At 37.0% G+C, this 12,195-nt stretch overlaps 1 long non-coding RNA gene across 1 annotated transcript in view; it reads right to left on the bottom strand.

Moving 5' to 3' along the window:
* The window catches only part of LOC121137616, a 46,906-nt gene extending 35,391 nt beyond the window's left edge, over window positions 1–11,515 (bottom strand). The window contains exon 1 of the long non-coding RNA XR_005874907.1: window positions 11,316–11,515. This is a non-coding gene — a long non-coding RNA (uncharacterized LOC121137616). The remainder of the gene's footprint in view (window positions 1–11,315) is intronic.
* Window positions 11,516–12,195: the final 680 nt, after the last annotated feature.

Genomic DNA, 12,195 nt, shown 5'->3' with positions numbered 1-12,195 from the left:
AGTAGCGCCATCTATGTGTGAGAGAACCATGTGCACCTCTCTTTAACATCCCCAGGTAAGGGTTTCTGCCTGGAAGATTTAAAGAGACACAGTAAGAACATTACAGAGATTGTTAAGAAGCATGCAGGGAGAGTGACCAGCTTCTAACTTCAATGTCATAATCCATTCACTTGGGGCGTCACTCTCTTTGGACTTCCTCTGCTCCCTACAGTTGGCAATACTTGTCTACCATCATAATAATCACCTGCCAGGCAGCCACTGATAATGTCATTTTTGTCTGCATTTCCCTGATGATTGAGTGTGTTGAATATGATTTTTGTATTCCTCTTGAATGCTTGCATGTCCTCTTTTTGAAAGCTCCTTATTGTCTGTTGAGGCTCAAAATATCAAGAATGGCATTTCTTTCTTTTTTGGCAAAACATTTTTTAATTTATTTTTTTGCGTTTTACATACTGGCTCTAGTTCCCGTCTCTCCCTTTCTCCCCACCCCCTAATCTCCCACATCCCATACCACCCATTTCTCCAAGGGAGTAAGGCCTTTCTTGGAGAGTCAACAAAGTCTGGTATACCAAGTTTAGGCAGGACGAGGCCCCACTCCTCCCTGTATCAAGGCATAGCAAGATATCACACCACAGGGAATTGGCTCTAAAAATCCAGTTCATGCACTCAGGTTAAGTCCTGGTCCCACTCCCAGGGCTCCTCCTCAACAGGTCAAGCCACATAATTGTGATCCACATACAGAGGGGTTACTTAAGTATCATTCAGGATCCCAACCTGACAGGTCATAGTCCATGAGCTCCAACTAGCTCAGATCAGCTGGAGTTTGCCAATCATGCTGTTGACCCCTCCCCATCCCCCTTGTTCATATGATCCCTCCTCCCTTTCTTCAGTATCTCAGTCCAGTGCTTGGCTGTGGATTGCTTCATCTGCTACCATCAGTTACTGATTGTAGGTTCTATGATGACAATTAGGGTGGTCACTAATCTGGGAAGGCCCATTCAGGCACCCTCTCCAGTATTGCTAGCAGTGTTAGCTGGTGTCATCCTTGTAGATTCCTGGTTTCTCTCTGACCGCATAATGGCTCCCTCTCTTAAGAAATGTCATTTTCATTGTTCACCCTCTCCACCCCTCCTCCAACTCCACCATCTCGAGCCCCCAAGTTTCCATCCCTCATCCCCCTGCATTTTACACCCCTTCCCAGTTTACCCAGGAGATATTAACTATTTCCCTTTCCTGGGGCAATCCATGTGTGTTCTTCTTAGGGTCCTCCTTTTTACCTAGCTTCTCTGGGGCTATGGATTGTAGCCTAGTTATCCTTTGTTTAAGTCTAATACCCATTTCTTATTGCCAAGATAAAAACTTGCCTTAGATTGCAATTTTAACATTAAAATAGACCAAAATAAATATAATGTCCATACAGTGGTGGATAGAATTAAATACCATTAACAATTATGCTATATAATCAGTGGTGCTTCCCATCTTACATTTGTATTTTCATTTATAGGCAATTGCTACTTTGGATTCTGCTGAAGTTTTGTCTTTCTTGTTTTCTTTATGTCATTGATTTCAGTGTCTTTCTATAAAAAATATTTTTTCAAGTACCTATAGCAAAGGAATAAAATCCATTGAAATTTTGAATTAGTTGAATTTGTCTTTCATTTAATTGTTTTCAGGCATTATTTTTCTTCATAATAATAATTAGCATAGGTGTGTACCAATAAATCATCTACATTGAATATTATTGCATTTTTATTTTCAAACATTAATATAACCATGGAAACCACTGTTCCATTAAATCTAAGTCTAAAACGGTGTCTAAGAATCCCTCCTTAGTCAATTGCAAAACATGGAGAAGAACACATTGGGGAGACCTGATGACATAGTAAGCCTCTGGCAGTACTGAATGTCAGGTGTCCCCTGACATTTCCTTTGATGTTTTATAAAATCCAGTCTTCCTAACATTGTATTAGTGAATTTACAACATGGTGAATTTTTCAGATTGTAAGGGAAAAAATAAAATTGAGTTTCTTTAAATACTCTAAAAAGACTATTTTGTTCATTTGCACAATACATGGATCTCCCTTGACAAAATATTTTAGATTGCATTGGGAATAACTTTTCTCTAGCTATCCTACTTACTTGCAAAGGTTGAATTTAAAAGATGTTGGGGCAGGAGACTGACAATTCCTAAGTTTCAACTTAGCAATTTGTTCAACTCAGTTAAATAATTTAAAAATTCCAATAACATTAATGAATGACAGAGTCAAGATCTGTGTTCCAATTACCTCAGCTTCAGTACATACATTTGATTCATTTGTCTCTGTAACACACATAAAGAAATCATATGACCCAAGCATGGTAATGCTCATTACTAATCCTGGTACTATTGAGATGGGGATGAAGGCTGTGAGCTTAAGGCCAGCTTGAGTTACACAGTAATACTTCATATCAACAAAGATAAAAATTAAAGAAAAAATATTTAAAATTTTATGCTGGTTTTCAAAATCCAAGCACAAAATAATGATTTTTTTCTTTCTTCTAATAAAGCAATAAGGACAACTAACTGTATTAGAAACTAGGATGGTGCTTTCATAGGCTGTGCTGATGACTGGAAAGGATCCAAAACACAGATTATGCTGTTTCTAAGTCTAATGCTGATAATTCAGAATTGTATACTTTGTGACAATTCATCAAAGTATGCACTGATGGTTTCTATGCTTTGTATTTTGTTCTTATAAAAATATTCATTTTTGAGATAAATGAGGCGTGTTACATGGTATTTAGGCTTGAATTCGTTCCACAAAGTTCTTCTCTGAGCTTTTATAAAGCCTAACGTCTGGGATTTGAAAAGCTAAGGAGAATATCTTTCCAAATCAACTTTCATTTAAGACATTTGTAATTCTATTTCTGAGACCATCAAATCCTCAGAGGTCAGAGGTGAATATTAAAAAAAAAGTATGAGCCATTTGTACATTGCTAGTCACACAGATGACTTGGATCAAGAATTGGCTTCTGTTACCAATGATGTGTTTTTGACTCTTAGTATATCAGGTTGTTTGGCCCAGTGCTGCCTAGAGAACACAGCACAGTCCTGATTTATACTTACCCCTTAATGCAGAAGTAGAGCTACAACAAAAGAAAGAAATTTGGAGCATATATTTGGAGTCAGGAAATACCCCTGCTTCTTCCCTTCTTCCTCAATTCAGCGGCACTTTTATCCTGCAGCCTTTAACAGAAAGCTTACTTTGAGGTAGCAAACAACTTATAAGATCCAAACTGGAAACAGTATAGAAGAAAAGAAACAAAGAAGAAAACAATGGAACAAGAGGGGAGTTTTGGCTTTAGAACTAGATATTGGCATTTCTTGATAAACTATTGGAATAATTTTATTTGGCCCATGTTTAGAGATGATAGCTGAGAACTATCAAGTTATTATAGCTTAAATCAGAAAATACTATAGTGTGTTTTGTAATGTTAACTTAGTATATAATTGCAAAATGAAATGCAAAGTAGGAAATGTTATGAAATCTCATCAAAAATACTTAATGTGCATCCTATTGAGCAATTGCAAATCATTTCCAAGGCAAGGTAGACCAGAATGCCTCCCCAACTCTATCAATTGCTCATTCCCAATCTCAGAGATCCCACGTACTGGTCCTAGGAAATCCTAAGAGGCAAGCAAAATGAATGGGGAGAGCACTCTGGACAAAGGATCAACTTGAATAGTTCTTTGAAATGGTGTCTATCTATCACCCATATAACAGCATCTTAAGCACCAGCAGTCAGGAACATGCCTAATTTCAGTCTTGACAAATAGACCCTTCAGAGCCCCTCTCTGAATTGTGGAAAGGTTCTTCAGGAAGCTTACATATTATGTGATGTCTCAAAATAGCAATCTGTGAAAACCAATACTTCATAAACTAAGCTGAAAGGATATTTTATCAATATCCAAAGTAATTTGTTAGTACTCAACAATGGTGAGCTTGATTGACATGGGTTATAAAAGAAGATAGAGTTAACATTGACTGTGGCTTTAGCAAAAGGCTTCTTTAGGGTGTGAAAGCATAAATTGAGTGTATTTGTACTACATTTCTGCATATATTTAATGTAAACACCCATTGCAAGAAATCTTAAATCTTAAAACAAATATTTTGGAGTCTAGGAAAATCATTACCATTTTTATTGATTTTTGAAAGACAGAAAATGTGGAAATGGCATCATTGGACAGTAGAGTTCGTCAGTCACACTCAGAACATAGAAGCAAATAGACTGAGCTTATCCAATGGCAAGAATGAGAGTCCACATGGAAAACAATGGTCTTCCACCCTTCCCTGAGGAAAAAGGTACCAGTTCAAAGAAATTATCTGAGAGGGGCTAAATCAGCTAGATTTTGTAGATGTAGAAGACAAGACTTGGTTCCATACACATGAAATATACCACAAAACTTATCCAAGTCCTAAAAGTAAATTTTGCTCCTCTTTTAGTCATGGACAGAAACCACCTACCACATGACACATAGAAGATGTCTCCCTAGCATACATTTGCTCCAAATAGATTTTCAAAGCTAATGGAAGCAAACTAATGCAACTGAAAATGTATTGTCCAACCAGCATCACTGAAAAAACCTTTACTTGAGCACAACCTCAAAAATCACTTTTCACCACCATACACAGCTTCACTTAAGACTAACCTATGGTAACTTTTAGTAAATACAATAAAGACTGTTAAAATTTACAGTATACTTCACATGTGAGAGCTTAAAACTCATTAGGAAAAAAGTTCTCCTTTTACTGTATTGCACTTTTCAAACCAGGAGTGGTTTGGGCAACTTTTGTTCAGGTTCTACCATGAAATGTATTGACCCACAGTAAGTTCTTCAGAGTAAATGTCAAGGTGTGGCTTTCTGAAATTATAGTATTTGCTAATAATCAAAGTTTGCCATTTCAGACACCAAACTCAAACATAAGTATGAGCCAAAAGACATAAACAAAGTTCAAAGAAGACATTAGAGGAAAAACAATGTGTGCCCTGTGTGCAGCACAGGTGGTATTTGCATCTTATTGATTCGCAAAGGTTAAAGAAACAGAACTTCCTTGTCCAGAATTGATCTTTCTTTGCTGGTAAAGCTTCTTTGATAGGAGGAGGAAAATGACAGACCAGCTTTACCTGCTCTTGGGAAATATCCACGTATTTAATAGACATCTGCTCATCTCCATATTCATTTGGGAATTCTCCATAAGTTTAGTGCAGTACAAATCTATTCATATCTACCTTCACTTGAGATCTTTATTGCTATCATTTGAACTATTTTTTGTTTGTTTGTTTAAGAAAATAGTCATCATTATTGCTAAATTAATAAGGAAACAAACTGTCAAAATTTTGTCAAAAACTTACATTAAATCATTAAATAAAATAGCGCAAAGTGCATCTAATAGGTCATTTATAGTATTAATATGATTTCTAGTATTCACTGAGGAATAGAGTAATTAGTGTAATAGAACATTTTTCTTCATTCTCTTCATTCTTTATTCACATTTAATTCACAAAAAGCAGGATCAAGTTTATTTCACAAGGAGTTAATTTTATGGAAGTGGTTTTATATTAAAGTAAAATATCTTCACACAACTTTGTGGCCTTCAAACCTAAATCTCCCAGGATTGCGTGAATGGACATCCTCCTTTCATTCCTCCGGTCACCACAATTCACCAATACTACACAGAACACCCCTGGACAACATTGATGGCATCAGCATTCGTTCTCCTTAGTCAATATTTTCCTTAGCGTGCACGTACACACACACACACACACACACACACACACACACACACACGTGTATACACATAACTAAATACACATGAATTCTTATGTACACACACAGGCATATGCCCATTCAAATAACAATAAAAACATTAATGCGGTTTGGAGAGATGGCTCATCAGCTAATAGAGCTCCCTGCTTTTCTGGAGAACTGGAGTTCCATTTCCACCAGCAGTTCACAGCTGCCTATGGCTCAAGCTTCTGGGATGTGACACCATTTCCTAGCCTTTACAACCACTGAGCATACCTTCATAGACATACATGGGGAGACACATATGCACATATTTAAAAAATTAAATCATGCCAGGCAGTGGTGGCACATGCCTTTAATCACAGGGCCCAGGAGGTAGAGGCAGACAGACCTCTGTGAGTTCGAGGCCAGCTTGGTCTACCAAGAGAGTTCCAGGACAGCCTCCAAAACAATACAGAGAAACCCTGTCTCGAAAAAAAAAAGAAAAAAGAAAAAAGTAAATCTTTTTTAAGAACCATGGAAGGTCCAATTGAGTAGAGAATTAAGGACCAACTTAACTCCTAATCACTATTATCTCCAGAAACCCCAGAATGTTTCTCCAGACTCACCTGCCATCCTATACAGAAACCATTGCAAGCTAATGCCCTCAGTTATGTCATTCATTCCATCTTTAAAGTTTCATGGCTACCTCTTTCCCTGATGTCCTCTAACACAGTCAGCCCTCACTACCATCATACACCTTAAGTACCCCAGACAGAGAGTACTGCATGCCTTTTCCAATAGAGCCTGGTACTTCTCCAAATATGAAGAGTACCCAGCAAAACACTTGCTTATTTCTTTGTTAATCTTAAATGAGCATGGATCTACAAAAGAAATGTTATGGTAGTCTAAATGAGTGCGACATCTTGGTTGGTTTACATTTCAAACTTTATTTCTCCCTTTAAATTATATGTGTTCAATAAGTCATACAATCCTGAATTTTAGTGCTGATAGTATTTTTCAAATCCTTAAGCCATGGGATGCAAAATTTGAAAACAAAAATATAACAACCATATTCTTATTTCTGTCTTATTTTGTTTTGTGTTATTTGTATCCACAAAATTCTCTCAAGTAAGCTATTAAAAATGATTAGAAACATGTTTTAAAATTACAGCTTAAACTAATTTTAAAACTGATACCAAATGTCAGCATACCGTAGGACTGACATAGAAATCACTTCACAAAAGTCAATAAAAATTCCTGAAGATGTTAGGAGATTCTTGTACAATTAAATCAATGAACTCGGAAGGAATTTTTTCCCTCAAGCCCATATGGTATGAGAGAGATTTGTTTCTCAAAAAGTAATAATAAGCATTTTCTTCATGAACATAAAATAGACTTTCTGCATTTTAAAAATGTACCAGAAATCTACTCTGGCTTTTGTTCTTAATCTTGCTACATGTGACATAAAAGTAATCCCATGAATAATCATGGAGATTCCTTGACAACATTTGGGAAAATAAAGTCAGCTGACACTTCACACTATTTTTTCTTGTTCTCAAATGTAGTATATCAAAACAGCAATGAGGGGACCCAGACAACTTCCATTAATTTTGTGGCTGTCAGATTCTTCTAAACCTTACTTTATGGTATATGAGAATGGCGTTTTTAGAGTTTTAGAATTTTTTTTTTTTTTTTGCAATCAGTACCCATGGTGCAGCCTCACAAAATGCTACCTGTAATTTGCTAAAATACCTATTACCCTGGACGTTTTGGTTAACCATTATAGTCATTCTTTAAATTTTTGTATCTTTTTCCACAGGGAAGAAATATGGTCCTATACAAACCTAATGCCAAGAAAAACAGAAACTAGTGCTCATTAAAATAGCCACTCATTGCTAAATTCTGCTTTGGAGATGTCAGAGCAACACCCACCATGATGTCTTTGATGCCACAGTAAATCATTACAACCATCTTCCAGCTATTTGCAGTGTGGAACAGAACAGAGACGATTCTCCGTAATGCATTCATTACCTTGAATGTCTTTGACATGCTGGACACACTAAAATAAGCGTGATTGTAGCTTCGGTGGAACAAAACACTTTTGCCTCATTATGGTCTCAACACAACTTATGCTGTAATACCATTTTCTCTTACAATTGCTCTTAAAATTCTCACATGAAAGGCCTTTCCCCTGTGCAATCAGACTTAAATTTACCTTTTATATATAAAAAAATCTGAACAATACCAGCAAAAATAATACATAGGAAAAAACAGATATTTGTTACATAAGGATTACAGAAAACTGTGATTATTTCAGTTATACTCATACTTATGTGTCCTAAATGAAAATGAAATGAAAGCATTCTTATAATTTGATTGACTTGGTAGATAAGAGTAACATGAAAGAAATATATTTCCATTATATAAGGACCTGTGTTCTTAACACTGCATTGGTTGCCACAAATGAGGTCTATGTTCCTGTAAAAGCTAATGTTATCCATTAGCAAATAATATGTTTAGAAATCATTAAAATGTATGTTTGTATTAATTTTAAAAAGACATATTCAAGCTAATATTATTCAAAACTGTTGTGTTACAAATAGTTGATGAATGTTGGTGAATATTTTTACCCATGGGAAAACGCACTGATCTTTCTCCACACTATATGATGTTGTCTTCTTCCAAGTGGTGAACTTCTTGCTACAGGAAGTTCTCTTTAGCATCACACCCAGTAGCTGATGGCTAATCTTGGTTGTCGACTTCCTGGATCCTGAATCAATCAAAAGAGGGTCTGTGCCTCTTCTATAAGAATTGTGTTATGTGAAAGACACACCCTAAATGTGAGCAACACCTACTCTACACATCCATATAAAGGAAATCCAAGGGAAAATATTTTTCCCTTTTGGCTTGCTTGCCTTTGGGTTTCCCCTCTAGTCTCACTGTCAACTTCACCTAGCATGTCACTGCTGTTGTCATAGCTGCCACTGTTATTCATCGTCATCTGATGCCATATTATTAGGCTATTTAAGGGGGACTGAAGAGCAGCACCAGACTTGGACTCCCTAGACATCCAGCCTCATGAAGTCAGCAGCAGCAAGGTTCTAAGCCTATCCAGTGTGGGAAAGCCATTGTTGGACTACTCAGATAATGTTGTGCAAGCCAATCTAATAAACACCATGTTTAATAATTCCCATCCTACCAGTTCTGATCCTGTAGGTGACCCTGACCAATACACAGGCCCACCTGTCCTTCTGGGCTTACAAGCACAGTTGTTGTTGTCCACTCTCTTGCAACCTCCCTTTGCCTTCTTCACTCGTGCTAGTGCCCTGCATGGGCCCACAAACTCAGGCCAGAGCTACTGCCTTCTGTCCAGGCTTCTCTAGCACTGAGCACGCTCTGTGGTGGACTTCTATGCTTTTCACTTTGCTTCTAAGCATACTAACACATGCAATACCTCCAGAGGCAGCCCTTGTCACACTGAAGTAGTTCACCTCCAGAGCAGCCCTTGTCACACTGAAGTAGTTCACCTCCAGAGCAGCCCTTGTCACACTGAAGTAGTTCCTTCCTAACTACTCTCTCAGATTGCACATATTGTTTCTATGTACACTCAGTGTTGTATATGGATTTGTTCACTTGCTTATTGTGTCTTCTCTGGACCCTGAGGATCCATAAGGACAAGTCTCCTGCAGGACTGCATGTGTCTCTTGGTTCTCTTTCCTCCTGTCAGTTTTTAATATCTGTCAGTTTGTGTATGCTATGAAATATCTGTTTAATTCTCTAATTACTAGAGGTATTTGATTGTGGGTAAGATAAATGAGTATCTTTTTATTGTGGTTTGTACACACCATGTATAAATCTAGCTGTAGAACAGTACCTGTGTCACAGAAATCATTCAATAGGTGACCATAGAATAAATGGGTAGAATGTGTGAAGACTTATCTCTCATATTGCACATTCAGTGAAAATGAAGATACAAACATCAGTACAAAAAAAAGTCAGGACAAAGTTTAGGCCTTGGGCTGCTAGCTCTAGCATCTCATTCAATGTCCAGAGTCTTTCAGGTATTCATGTTTATTCTTCCTTATTAAAAAGTCAGAAAATGTTGGGAACTTGATATAAGTACATTACATGATTTCTGAATCTATTATACCATCAGAAATCTGGTCTTGAAAATACATTTTAAAGAAATGTATTTAATTCAGAAAACACTATTTTTAAAAAGGTGCATATTCTTTAGTTACAAAAGCTTCTAAATTGTTTTATTACCATCCAGAACAGTGAAAAGATTGCCTTTGAACCATGTTGCTGGTGACGATCTTTCAGTGTGAAGGCAGGAAAGGGTATCTTTATAAATAGTTTTTTGTTTAGATTTTTTAAAATTTAAATTAGAAACAAGGTAGTTTCACATGTCAGTCCCAGCTCCCTCTCCCTCTCCTCCTCCCACACCCCTCTTAATATTCCCTGAGCCCCCCACCCAATCCCCACTCTGTTCCCCAGCGAGGGTGAGGCCCTCCACGGTGGATCTCCAGAGTCTGTCATTTCATTCAGGGCAGGGCCTAGGCCCTCCCCCAAGAGTCCAGATTGAGAGAGCACCATCAATGTAGAATGGGCACCCAAAGTCCATTTGTATGCCAGGGATAAATACTGATCTATTACCCAAGGTCCCATAGGTTGCCTAGGCCTCCTCACTAACACCCATATTCAGGGAGTCTGGATCAGTCTGGGGTCCAAGTAAATAGTTAATTTTAAAAATACAAAAGCTATTTGGGTTAGAAGCAATCATCCTCTTGCACTTATATTTTAGAATAGAATTTTAAGAAGCATTCACTAGATTAGAACCATTACACTGCAATTAATAAGAGATCAATTTATCATAAAATAACAACAATCCTACTGTTAAAAATCACATATTCGTGGCTGGTGAAATGTTTCAGTGGATAAATGAAGTTGCTGTCAAATGTAAGGACCTGAATCCAATACCCATAACCCACACAATGGAATGAGAGAATTGACTCCTGCAAACTGTTCTCTGACTTCCATATGTTCAGGGTGGTATGCATGCACACATCCATACCTCCCTTGCATAAAGGAACAAATGCAAGAAAAATAATCAAATTACATAGCTGCCCATTAGTGTTAACCATATATATATATAAAATACTTTTAAACTTGGAATTTTAGAAAAATATAGGCATTTATTCACAAAGTTTTCAAAAATAAAAGGAACCACAAAAATCTTTAAAATCAAACTAAGTCCCTCTTAGCTCTAGGCTCATGGGAGTTGTGTATTTACATACAGGATGGAATTCTTGCAGTAGGAGATTATCTTTATGACCCAATATTATGACTGTGGTTAAATAAAATTGTCATACCACTGACCTCCCATAACTTCCCTGAGAGGAAAGCTATAATTGTAAAATTATAATCAAGAAATCTATGTCATTATATGATAGTTTGATGGGGAAATAAAGAATACAGGTGGCCACCCTGCCATTCTTGACTATACAGGAACAGGCTGGATTCCACATCCCATGCCTCCACTTACCAGGGTTGGATAAGAGGCTTGTGATGTAACATCTGGCCCACATTCACACTGATGATCAAGGGAGAAGGTGGCAGCACATGTCCATGATCCAATTACATGGAAGACTGAGTCAGGAATATTCCTGGAACCCAGGCAGCCAAATTGACCCTGAAGAAACAAAGAAACCAACCACCTTTGGGAGAGCAATCAACAGAACCAGATTCTGCTCTAATCTACTCAAGGGTAGGGCTGGGGCTGGTGGTAGCCAGCCACGGCCTGATTTTGACACCCTCTTTGTTATTGTATGATGAAATCTTCTTGAAGCCGAAAGGCACTCCTGGGATTTAACAAATATTTTCATAATACTTCATAAAAGCACTAGATTGGAGATGCCAAAGTTAACTCTGTATCATCAATTTATGATAAAATTAATGTCTAAGGCAATTAGTACCAAGAACAATATTGAAGTCTAGTTTTTACATACTCGCTAGAGAAAACAGGGATGGAATGCATTTAAAAAAAACAGCTTAGCCGAAGCATTATCAAAGCAAAGTACAACAAGTTTCATTTTATATACAAAGCTAGTGCTTGCTAAGGGAATTCTAATTTTTCAAAAGAGCTTAAAAAGAAGTTACTCCATGCTTTACTTTCAAATATGTTCAACTGGTTCACTGTTGATAAATAGAGTGATAAATGAGAATGTGTATTAGAATTTCAGGAGGAAAAAAATAAACCCCCAAATTCAGCAAAATGGGTCATTATCTTTCTTTTGGCTAAAATTGTGTAATAGAGTACTTAAAACACATAATGAAACCAGAGTTTATATTTATGTATTACTGACCTCTATTTACATGAAACGATTATCATATCCAATCAAATAAAATACCTTAACATGCACGTA

Source organism: Mesocricetus auratus, unplaced genomic scaffold (assembly GCF_017639785.1).
Source record: "Mesocricetus auratus isolate SY011 unplaced genomic scaffold, BCM_Maur_2.0 Super-Scaffold_100691, whole genome shotgun sequence".
Classification (NCBI taxonomy): Eukaryota; Metazoa; Chordata; class Mammalia; order Rodentia; family Cricetidae; genus Mesocricetus; species Mesocricetus auratus.
Note: the sequence above shows the minus strand (reverse complement) of the source record. Positions and strands in the feature narration are given on the sequence as shown.